This window comes from Pongo abelii, chromosome 5, assembly GCF_028885655.2.
Source record: "Pongo abelii isolate AG06213 chromosome 5, NHGRI_mPonAbe1-v2.0_pri, whole genome shotgun sequence".
In the NCBI taxonomy this organism is placed as follows: Eukaryota; Metazoa; Chordata; class Mammalia; order Primates; family Hominidae; genus Pongo; species Pongo abelii.
The window spans coordinates 139,674,134-139,687,003 of NC_071990.2; the positions used below are offsets into that span (position 1 = coordinate 139,674,134).

At 36.4% G+C, this 12,870-nt stretch overlaps 1 long non-coding RNA gene across 1 annotated transcript; it reads left to right on the forward strand.

Moving 5' to 3' along the window:
- Window positions 1–1,247: 1,247 nt before the first annotated feature.
- Window positions 1,248–5,707, forward strand: LOC134761559 (uncharacterized). Its single transcript, XR_010140356.1, has 2 exons — window positions 1,248–1,383; window positions 5,395–5,707. It is a non-coding gene; the product is annotated as an uncharacterized LOC134761559 (long non-coding RNA).
- Window positions 5,708–12,870: the final 7,163 nt, after the last annotated feature.

Sequence of the window (12,870 nt, forward strand, 5' to 3'; positions counted from 1 at the left end):
CAGTGGCACCTATACCCCATTCCACCCTATTGCCAAAAGCATCAGAAATCTACGAGCCTCAGGACTCAGGAGTCTTAGGGCTTAGGACTCCGCATGTAAGGTGGTGATGCTCAGGTCTTTCTTTCTGGAAATACTACAAATTACACAGGAATATTTCAGCCCCATGATAAATTAAATAAGATTTTGTGAGTTTGCTTGAGAATGCAGCCACCATTTATAACTCTCCTAAACATAGACTTAATAAAATGCCTTCTGAAATTGGTGATTACTTGTAGAGAGAACATTAATATTTATGGTAAATTAATTTTTCTTTTTACTTGACAAAATATTAAATCAAATGCGTGTTTTTCCTTTTAATATTAAAGCCTGGCCCAATTGTAAGGATGAAAAGGGAGCTGTTCCTTTCTGGGAATCCCTGCAGCTAACTCAAGGGATCTACCAGCAATGAAGGCAAGCAACATTTCTTTCTCCTTCAAACACATGATGATATGATTTGGCTGTGTCCCCACCAAAATCTCATTTTAAATTGTAGCTCCCACATTCCCATATGTTGTGGGAGGGACCTGGTGGAAGATAATTGAATCATGGGGGCGGTTTCCCCCATACTGTTCTTATGGTGGTGAATAAGTCTCATGAGACCTGATGGTTTTATAAGGGGTTTCCCCTTTTTCTAGGCTCTCATTATCTCTTGCCTGCCACCATGTAAGACATGCTTTTCACCTTCTACCATGATTGTGAGGCCTCCCCAGCCACGTGGAACTGAGTCCATAAAACCTCTTTTTCTTTATAAATTCCCCAGTCTCAAATGTGTCTTTATCAGCAGCGTGAAGATGGACAAATACACATGGTTTGCCCAATCACTTCTATTTTGTTTGTGCATTAAAATCTTAAGCTTCTGAGGGGCATGGTCTGTACTTATAAAACAATACACTTTTTTGTCCTCCTCAAATAAAAAAAAAATAACTGATCACAGGAGGAGAAACTCAGTCTTCCTCATTCTGAAATTCCTTAAAAATGTCTTTAGTGTTAGTTAAGACAGAACATTTTTGCAGAATAAATTTCCATGTGTGAGAAAAGTGGATCAGAGCAGTCAGTGCTCTAGAGAAGATGCCCAGATAGCTTTACTGGCCAAGAGGAAATTTTCATTTCCTTCTGTTCTTACAACCAAAAGTTTCTTCTCCAAAAAGCAGGCCCAGGATTAGAGTTCTTGACTTTCAGCACCCATCTTACCCTATAGCCAGACGAGCTCAGCCAGCCATTTAGAATGCATGCATTATTACACCATGTGCAGGGTGTAATAATGCCTAAGCCCCACACATCAGAGTTGTAATCAGAGGAGTAGACATTACTTGTTTCAGTTTCATCCAAGTTCCTACAGGTGAGGTATGTGTGTTGATTCTAGTTCTCTTTCCCACTTCCCTCTGCCTTCTATACCCAGCCACAGGTCAGAGCCATTTAAGATTGAGAGAGGTGAAGTTCGTTCTGTTTGGTTCTCAAATCCACTACTTAGTTCCAAGACAAAATTGCGTTTCTCCCAACCACTAAATTATTGAGTCTGTGGGTCTGTCAGAATTTACCGTCAAACTGCAATTCATCTAAAAGTACACCTACTTCAAAAAGATTAGAAATAGTTTATCTTTTTCCACAGTAAATGGAAAGTAAAGGTTAAAATATAAGACAGAATATCTAACAGGAATAAATTATTGAGTCCATGGGTCTACTGGAATTTGCCAACAAAACACAGTTCTTTATCTAAAAGTATACCCACCTCCAAAAGTTAGAAACAGCTTATTTATTTTCATAGTAAATGGAAACTTAAGGCTTAAATATAAGACAGAAGATATAAAAAGAATATACATAGATGTTTCCAGACACCTGGAGTAATGTAAGTATAATTGTTCACTTAGTCATTCATGAACATTTTAATTGAGTGACCACTATACACCAGGCACAATGTTAGGTATTGTGTATGTAGCAAAACAGACATGGTTCCTTCCTTCTTGGCTTTGAAACTACTTGCACCGGGAAGAGTTACCAGACCTGGAGCATGATCAGCATTGTGATAGCCTCAAAGGCTCTGAGAGTGGATTTGATCACATATGGGGTGTTGGGGTGGTGACGGGGAGACAGAGGGGAAGAGGACAGAGAGAGGGAAGGAGAAAGAGACCTTGACAAAGGCGAAAAAGAGGGCTAGGACTGACGCATGAGACTACTCTAATCTTTCGAGTTTGAGCAAATAGAGAGCCAGAAATGAAGCCTAATAAAGTACGAGACAAGTAAAAAGAAAACAAAGCAAATGTGGCTTTGCAGAATCCAATTAAGGAGCATGGTTTCAAGGAAAGAGTGGTCCGTGATAGCAAATGCTGCTAAGAGATAAAATAAAATGGAGGGCTTGTCTTAGATATTTAAAGAAAAGAGGTTTAATGGAGAGGAAGGGCTGGGACCTGGTGTAACTGGAACCAAGTGGCAGGGGAGGCACGGGGGAGCCTGGAACCCTTGTGCTCTTCTCCCACCACCGAGCTCTCTTCCACTCTTCATTCAGGTCAGGGCTTAGATATTGCTACTTGTGGGGAGCCTCCCAAGCCACAAGTCTTGGCTAGGTGTCCCCCTGTATGCTTCTGTAAGCACTGTTTACTTCCCTTCATTGCAATTATATTTTTTCTTGATTGTAAATAGCAGCAACCATCTCTGATAAGCTGAAGCAGAAAAGACAATTTTTTGGAAGGCCGTTTGGGACTTTGCAGAATTTTAATGTAAGAAGTAGGCTTAGAAAACAGGCCAAATCCAAAGAAGATCAAGCAATAGAGATACAGACCAGGTTACATCTCCAGGTGTGCTGGTGAGTTAACTAGGCGATCTCACCCAGCTCACAGCTGGCCCCATCACCACTATTCCCAGATGCTGGGTGCCGCTGCCATCATACCACCAAGAGAATGAGTTCCAAACTGTCCCTTTCTTCTTCGGTTTATTAAGATGTGGCAAAAAAAAAAAAAAAAAAGTACATATAAAAGAGGGGATTTGGCCAGGCGCAGTGGCTCACACCTGTAATCCCAACACTTTGGGAGGCCAAGGCATGCTGATTGCTTGAGCTTAGGAGTTTGAGACCAGCCTGGGCAACATGGTGAAACCCTGTCTCTACTAAAAAGACAAAAATTACCTGCATGATGGAGGGCCCCTGTAGTCCCAGCTACTCGGGAGGCTGAGGCAGGAGAATTGCTTGAACCCAGGAGGCGGAGGTTGCAGTGAGCTGAGATCGTGCCATTGCACTCCAGCCTGGGCCACAGAGTGAGACTCTGTCTCAAAAAAAAAAAAAAAAAATTAGCTGGGCCTGGTGGCACACGTCTGTAATCCCAGCTATTCGACGGGATGAGGCAGGAGAATTGCTTGAACACAGGAGGCGGAGGTTGCAGTGAGCTGAGATCGAGCCACTGCACTCCAGCCTGGGTAACAGAGTGAGACCCTGTCTCAAAAAATAAAATAAAAATAAATAATGAGGTGATTTAACATTTAGGTACAGTTTAAAGCACAGTGAGCACTTCTGTAGCTACTGCTAAGCTATTCTTTTGAAGCTCTTTAGTATTCTTCTCATTATTTTCCCCTCATTGCCCTCATCTCATGGGTAACTAAGTTTTCTGGATTTGCCCTATTTTGTGTGTGTGTGTGTGTGTGTGTGTGTGTGTGACAAAGTCTCATTCTTGTCACCCAGGCTGGAGTGCAATGGTGTGATCACGGCTCACAGCAGCCTCGACCTCCTCTTGGGCTCAAGCAATCCTCCCACCTCAGCCTTCCAAGTAGCTGGGACCACAGGCACCTGCCACCATGCGGGGCTAATGTTTTTGTTTTTGTTTTTCCAGCAGTGATGGGGGTCTCCCTATGTTGCCCAGCTTGGTCTTGAACTCCTGGGCTCAAGTGATCCTGCCACCTCAACCTCCCAAAGTGCTGAGATCACAGTCATGAGCCACTGTGACCAATCCCTGGATTTGCTTTTCTTTATAGTTTTATCACAGATTTGTGTCCCTAGCATTGCTACTTTTGCCTGTTTTTGTACTTCATATAAATAAAATCACACTGTATGCATTCCTCTGTAACATGCTTTCTGCTCACTATGTATTTTCAATGTTGGTGTGAAATAGCTATTGTTTGTTCACGTCCACTGCTTTATTGTATTAATATACCAGAACTACTTTATCCTGTCTACTGTTAATGAAGTAAGGAGTTTTTTTTTTCCCCCAGTCAACAATGCTGCTAATTGTATACACACACCTCCTGGTGTACATATTAAATAATTCATTGAGGTCTATAGTGAAAGTAGAATTTCTTTTCTTTTTTTTTTTGAGACAGAGTCTCGCTCTGTTGCCAGGCTGGAGGGCAATGGTGCGATCTTGGCTCACTGCAACCTCCGCCTCCTGGGTTCAGGGGATTCTCCTGCCTCAGCCTCTCAAGTAGCTGGGACTACAGGCGTGTGCCACCATGCTCAGCTAATTTTTGTATTTTTAGTAGAGATGGGGTTTTACCATGTTGGCCAGAATGGTCTCGATCTCTTGACCTCGTGATCCACCCACCTTGGCCTCCCAAAGTGGTGGGATTACAGGCATGAGCCACTGCATCCGGCCGAAAGTAGAATTTCTAAGTAATAAGGAATGTGAATATTTAACTTTACTAGGTGACAGCAAATTATTTTCCAAAATGGCTGTAATAATTATATTCCCACCAGCACTGATGACTTTTTTCACTTTCCCACATCTCCATCAACGTCAGGTAGTATCCAACTTTATTATCTTTGTCAAGCTAGTGGGTGCAACAGAGTAGCTCAGTGTGGTCTTAAGTTAGGTTTCCCTGATTACTTCCAAGTTTGGGTGTTTTCCTATGCTTATAAGCCAAACACATTTGCACTTTTATGAGATAACTGTTCATGTCTTTTACCCATTTCTCTATTGAGCTGTATATGTCTCTCCATATACTTGGACCTCCTTAAAGTTCTTCAGTAAAAACTAGTAATTCTGCACCAGGGACCTGCACCTTCTTCTTACATTTATTCCTGGGTGCTTTATATTATTTTATACTATTAAAACACTTTCTACTGTTGAACAGAAATGCACTTTTCTTTTTATATTGGTATTACATCTAGAAATCTTGTTGAACTCATGGAATCTGATATTTTACCTGTAGATTCCATTTATCTGTAGATTATTTTGATTTTTCCATGTTGAAATTATATCATCTGTAAATGACTGTTTCATTTATTCCTTTCCTAATTCTTGTACCTTTTTCTTGTTTCATTGTGCTGGCTAAGAATTTTAGCCAATACACTGTTGAACAGAAGTGGTGATTCTTCTATTCTGGGAGCATTCTTATCTAGGACTTATGTCTCTTTCTCCCTTTTTTTTCCTTTAGGCATTTGGTACAGAATCAGAGTCCCAAATGGGCACATTTGCTTGGCCAAGCTTAAGTCACAGGCCTTTCTAACTGCCAAAGGAAAAAAAAAAGAAGAAGAAGAAGGAAAACATATGCCATAGTATGATATAGGGCTCTTTCTCGAACTTTTCTAGGAATTTCTCCAAAATTAGAAGGGCATTCAAATGCCTGAGAATGGAGAGCAACTTGTAATTGCCTGTATACTTGCCTTCACGCACAGTAAGAGTCTATGTAATCAACCTAATCTCCATGAATAACGTGCCTATGGGAGAATTTATTCTTCATTTCAAATTGGAACTCTAAAAATATATCTCCCTTTACTGTGTACATAATATCAGAACTAGAGATCCTCCCTGTTCCAAATTATTTATGGAAGTTCCTGTGGCCTACTGCGGAGTCTTTAAGAAGGGAAAACCTGGGGAATGAATGAGGATGAAGTACGGAGCATTCTAAAGAATGAGAATTTCTTGTCAGCATAAAACCTCTGAGGTGACTTTTCTGAGTCATATCCTCAGTTATTTCCTCCCTCTTCTTTCACAGGTTTATATTCTTATGTTTCCAATGTTATTATCTACAGCTGTATCCATGTTTTCTTCTGCCTAAGTTACTGCTAAATAGATCACAATCTCCCAGCTCCTCCTTTACTTTCATGTCTGTGAAGAAGTTCATGTTCTTTTATGGTTTTCTAGAGGATTACTGCCAGCAAGAATAAAAAGCAATTTAATAAAGAGCATTCTGCCACAAAATTGAGACACACGCACACACACACACAGAATTTAACATTTCTATGTAGACAGTAATGACAAAGTTTTTTAAAAATGACAAAAAATTACAACATTTATATGACAAAAGTTACTATCTGTAATATACATATAGTTCTTATAAACTGATAAAAGAGCTATCTGATTTTTTAATGGACCAAGGACATAAACAATCAGAGAATAAACAATAAAAATAAGATGTTCAACTTCATCTTTTAGGTTTAGTTATGAACTAAAACAAAAATTAAATATATTTTTTCGACCAAAAAATTGGCCAAGGGGAAAAAGATCTTCAGTACATGGTGATGCTAAAGAGAGAATACAGGCTCTCTGTGCACTGTTGGTAGACGCAAACATTGATGTTGCTTGAGTAGAGTCTGACAGTATGTTGCCAAACCCTTTAACCATGTAAACTTTTTTCTTATTTCATGAGTTTATTCTATTAAAAACAAAACAAAATAAGCTTTAAGAATGTAAGCAGTCTTTCTATATTCAATTATTAATAATCGATACTTCAACAAACCTAACATAGCATTGATCATAAGATGTATCATTATTCTACGTACTAGTATGGAAGAAAAAAATGTCAAACTATAGCACAATCCTTTTTATCACTTAGAATTCTCCTAAAATATTCTAACTGACGTGTAATAATTATACATATTTATGGGGTACAGAGTGATATTTTGATACACACATGCAATGTGTAATGATCAAATCATGGTAACTTGCATATTCATCACCTCAAACATTTATCATTTCTTTGTGTTGGGAACATTTAAAATCCTCTCTTCTAGCTATGTGAAAATATAAAATAAATTACTGCTAACTATAGTCAGTCACCCCACAGTGCTATAGAACACTGGAACTTATTCCTTCTATCTGGCTGTAATTTTGTAACCCTTAACCACATGTTCCCTATCCCCCTGCCCCCACCCTCTAGTAATCACAATTCTACTCTATATTCCTATGAGCTCAACTTTTTTAGCTCCCACATATGTGTGAGAACATGCCGTGTTTATCTTTCTGTGCCTAACTTATTTCACTAAACATAATGTCCTCTAGTCTCATTTGTGTTGCCAAGAATGATAGGATTTCATTCTTGTTTATGGGTGAATCGTATTTTGTTTTCTACATATATCACATTTGCTTTATCCATTCATCCATTGATGAACACTTACATTGATTCCATATCTTAGCTACAATAGTGCTGCAATAATCCTTTCATTTTGATAAATACCCAGTATTGGGAATACTCGATCATATGGTAGTTCTAATTTTAGTTTTCTGAGGAACCTCTATGTTGTTTTCCATAATGGCTGTACTAATTTACAATACCAACAGTAGATGAGTTTCCATTTCTCTGCATCCTCACAAGCATCTTTTGTCTTTTTGATAATAGCTATTCTAACGAGGGCAATATGATATCATACTGTGGTTTGATTTGCATTTCCCTAATGATTACTAATATTGGGCTTTTTTTTTTTTTTTTTTTTTTTACAGACTTGGTGGCCATTTGTGTGTCTTCTTTTGAAAAATGTCTATTCAGGTTGTTTGCCCATTTTTTTTAATCAGATCTTTTTCTGCTGTTGAGTTTCTCATATATTCTGAATCTCTTGTCAGATGAATAGTTTGCAAATATCTTCTCCCATTCCGCAGGTTGTCTCTTCACTCTGTTAGTTGTTTCCTTTGCTATATGGAAGCTTTTTAGTTTGATATAATCCCATTTGTATATTTTTGCATTTGTTGACTATGCTTTTGAAGTCTTACCCATAAAATCTTTGCCCAAATCGTTTCCTCTATGTTATCTTCTAGTAGTTTTACAGTTTTGAGTTTTACATTTAAGTCTTTAATCCATTTTGAGTTGATTTACGTATATGGTGAGAAATAGGAATCTAATTGCTTCTCAGCCTTTTGACTAAGATCAAGTGGCAAAATAGGAATCCAGTTTCATTCTTCTTCATATGAATATTCTGTTTTCCCAGCACCGTTCATTAAAGAGGATGTGCTTTCCCCAGTGTGTGTTCTTGGCACCTTTGTCAAAAATCAGTTGGCTGTGAATATCTGGATTTATTTCTGGGTTCTCTGTTTTGTTCCATCGGTCTATGTGTGTGTTTTTATACCAGTGCTATGCTGTTTTGGTTACTACAGCTTTGTAATATGTTTTGAATCAGGTAGCATGATGCCTCCAGTTTTGTTCTTTTTGGTCAGCATTGTTTTGGCTATTGTGAGTCTTTTGTGGTTCTATATAAATTTCAGAATTTTTTTCTATTTCTTCAAAGAATATCATTTGTATCTTGATAGAGATTGCATTAAATCTGTAGATTGTTCTGGGTAATATGGTCACCTTGACAATATTCATTCTTCCAATCTATAAACATGGGATGTCTTTCCATTTGTTTGTGTCTTCATCAATTTCTTTAATCAGTGTTTTATAGATTTTATTGTAAAGATCTTATGCCTCCTTGGTTAAATTTATTCCTAGGTATTTAAATATTTTTGGCAGCTATTGTAAAGGGGGTTGCTTTCTTGATTTCTTTTTCATCTAGTTTATTATTAGTGTACAAGAGTGCTATTGATTATTGTATATTTGTTTTGTATTCTGCAAATTTGTCGAATTCATTTATCTGTTCTGAAAGTTTTTTGTAAAGTATTTAGGTATTTTTATATATAAAATCATGTTATTTGCAAATAGTGATAATCTGACTTCTTTTTCAATTTGGATGCTATTGATTTGTTTCTCTGGCCTAATTGCTCTAGCTAGGATTTCTAGTACCATGTTGAATAAAAGTGGTGAAAATGGGCATCCTTGTCTTGTTCCAGTTCTTAGAGGAAAAGCTTTCAAGTTTTCCCCCATTCAATGTGATGTTAGCTGTGGGTTTGTAATTTATGGCCCTTATTGTGTTGAGGTATGTTTCTTCTATACCTAATTTGTTAAGAGTTTTTATCATGAAGGAATGTTGAATTTTATCAAATATTTTTTCTGCATCTATTGAAGTGATCACATGGATTTTGTTCTTCATTCTGTTAATGTGATGTATCACACAATGATTTGCATGTGTTGAACCATCCTGGCATCACTGGGATAAATCCCACTTGATCATGATGTATAATCTTTTTGATGTGCTGTTGGATTTGGTTTGCTAGTATTAAATGGAGGATTTTTGCACATGTGTTCATCAAGGATATTGGCCTGTAGTTTTCTTTTTTGTTGTGTCGTTGTCTGGTTTTGGTAATGTGGCCTCATAGTGTGCATCCTGTTTGACTCAGCACTTCCCCCTTCTAGGAGTTTACTCTAGGAATATATTCTAATAGGTAGGTAATACAATAACCACAGCAATGTTTACTGAAGTCTTGTTTATAATAGTAAAAGCTGGAATCCAACAATATAGATGGATTAAATAGTTTTCTAGAGTTATACAACAGAATAATAAGCAGCCATTTAAAAGGAAAAATTGTCTGTGACATAGAGTGAAAGGAAGCAGAATGTATAAGAGCATTTACATCATTTATATAAAACTTACCGTATGTACAAATACATATACGTCTACATATACAGATATGGCTATCAAAACATTTAAATTTTATTAACAAGCAGGTGGCAGGCATTGTGCGGTTACTGTTTATAATGTTATGTATAATTTTATATAGCCTTACTACTGTTGTGATTTCCTTTTCCCCGTCACCTTGGTTCCTCAATTCTAATTGTCTTACTCCAATTTTTGTCTTCCCAGATATCTCTAGGTCACCATATTTAGCTTGACTTCTGTGCACTATGAAGTGAACTAGCAAATGCTTCAAAGAAAGAAAGTAGCAAATAACATCAGGCTCACTACTGTACATTCTCTGTCTCTCTAATATCTTGTTCCTTCAAGTCCTGGCTGCCCTGGCTCTTTAGATGCCTTCAAACAGCTCCTCTTAATTTTTTAATCCAGATTTATAACTGCTTTCAACAGTAAGTTGTTCTGATACAAGCTGCTGTATCATAGCCAGAAGCAAAAGTCCAATTGTCTCATATTTAGGGGCATATTAATTATTGCGAAAATAGGAAATTATTTTGTAAGTAAAGAGATCATTTTTAATGTGAATAATTTTTAATATTACCTGTTTTGTGGGTATTTAAAATTTTTCCTTGAAGAAAGGTATACAATATTTTATAGAAGTTACTTAAAAGTATTAAATATAATCTTTTTTAAAATGCTGAAGATCATAATTTTATAAACCATATTCAAATTAAATACTTTTTCACTCATCTAAATTTAATTCAAAATTGAATGTAATCCAAAAATATGCTTATTTATTTTCTGATTATACTGCTGCATATTTGGGTATAATTTTATATTGCAAACAAGTTTCTTTACTACTGTATTCTGTGAATCAAGCATTAGAGTAAGTGAAAAGATTGATGATTTGAATATCAGGTAAAACAAGCATAACAGAGATTTGAGCTGGAAGTATAGATTTAGCATCACGAACCTAGGTGGTCAAGATCTGAAGCAATGGCAAATTCAGTAGATATTGTCAGATATGAAAATTTTGTGGGATTGGGATTCCTTCCCAAGCATTCACAAAGAGGGAACTACTTGGGTCCTCCACACTTCACAGAAGCCTTCTACACATCCTTAGTCAGCTCTCTTTCTTATTTTCGAATTTTGGGTCCTCCATCTATTCATTTCTCCTCTTACATTCAGCATATGTCTTCTTGTTTCATAAGAAAAACAGAAGTCACCAGGTGTAGCTCCCACAAATTTCTGTCTCTACATCAAAAACTAAACAATATAAAAAATCAGCTTTCTATCTTCACGCCCCACTCATATCTGTAAATTGGCCTTCATCCCCTAACTGGGCAATGACTCTGTCTATACTCTAGTTACCCTCTTTCCCATCTTCTTAGCGTACTTGTTTCCCCCATTAGGCTGGCATCCTCCTGCCTTTTTTCAACGCTGCTTTTATGTCTTTTTTTCTTTCACTGTAAAATATACTCCCCAACACTAAGCTGTTTAATCACAAATTTTCCTCTGGTCTGGTGTTTTTCAAATTTCATGCTTCTCCCCATGAGTGGGTTGTGAAATTAATGAGTCTGTTTCATAAAACTATATTAAGAAATGAATTAGTATGGAACCTACGATATCAGAATGCAACACGTATATTCCTAGCAGGAGCTGTCCACATTGCCACAAATCTTGCAGACAACTGAGTTGAGTGACAGCTGGAGAATGGGAGGTAATGAATATATGCATTGGCTGGGAACTGCCAGCCAGTTCCTCTTCTGCTCACTGGTGTCTCAGCTGATTTTTTGGAATTGATCATAATTGTATCAGGAGAGTTCATGTTTTATAGTTTCATTTTATGTCAATGTAATTTATAGCTAATTATAAAGTGAGGTTTAGAAGAACTTTATCTAGTCTTGGCAAAGGCAGCAAGACTTTCCACCAAGGTTTGGCTATGAGTTACAAGCTTTCAATGTGCTTTTTGAATTAGGCATAACTGTCAGGCAGTTTTCAACTTTGTAATAATTGTACATTTTAATCAAAGTTATACCAACTATCCTTAACACAGCTTATTTTATTATTAGAAGAAATAAAAACAATCGTGAAAAACACAGAGGCATGTTCTGGCAGAACTGCCAGATTTGGACATGTATATAGTGACAACATTAAGAAAAATGTCTTTTTAAATTAATAAATTCTATTATTTGAACTATAAGCTAAAGAAGTGCAAATCATTTTAATAATGATAAAGTATAGCTTGTCGATTACTCAAAACTCACTGAAAATGTATTATTTATAATGACATTCTTGTAAATAAAAGCTTAAGATCTTCCAAAAAAAAATCATTTGAAATATAGCAAGCCAAATTTGTTCATAAGGCCTTCAAATATTTTCAAAGAAAAAAAGATGTAAATTTGTCAACATTATTTCACATTGGTTTTAATGAAAAAGCATTACTATCATAATTAGTCACATATATGCAGCAAAAGGAAAAAATTAAACAGCTTCTAAAAAAGTTGTTCTCAGCATACATGGTTATAGTGAATATGATTCTTGATAAATCAGCAGAGAAATTTAAAATTATACTTCTAAGTCATAACACATTATAGTTCTAAAGAATATACAGAATAGAATTTATACTTATTAGGCACATACAGGCGGACACAGGTTGTATAATTCCACTTAATGAGAACACTAATATTTCACATTACTTAGACTTTCAGTTTATGCCAAATATGTATGAAAATATGATTTTTATAAAGGATTTATTGTGTTGTTTCCATTTAACCTAACACAAAACTACTTGAGAAACATAAATTCAACTGGAAAATTGTAATGGAATTGTGAGTGATTCAGAAGTAAATACGACCAGGAGACATAGAAAGATAATTTAAAATATTGTTAGAAGCTACTCTGTACATTATTTAAAATCTGTGTTTTATACATTACAAAGATTTTGCATCCTAACAATTGTACTGAATCTTTTGGACTTGAAAACAAAAGTAGTGATAGTTGTTTAATTTTATTAAGGGAACCTTCACTTTTTGATATGTTTTGTTCAGAAATTGGATCTGTGGCTGAGACTAATGATTCCCCTCCCTATGCCATAGGAACAGAGCTGTGATTACTCAGGTATAGCTCTGTAACTCTGTCTTCACCAATGCAATATATGAGATTTGTGTAACTTCTGTCTCTGAGGCACG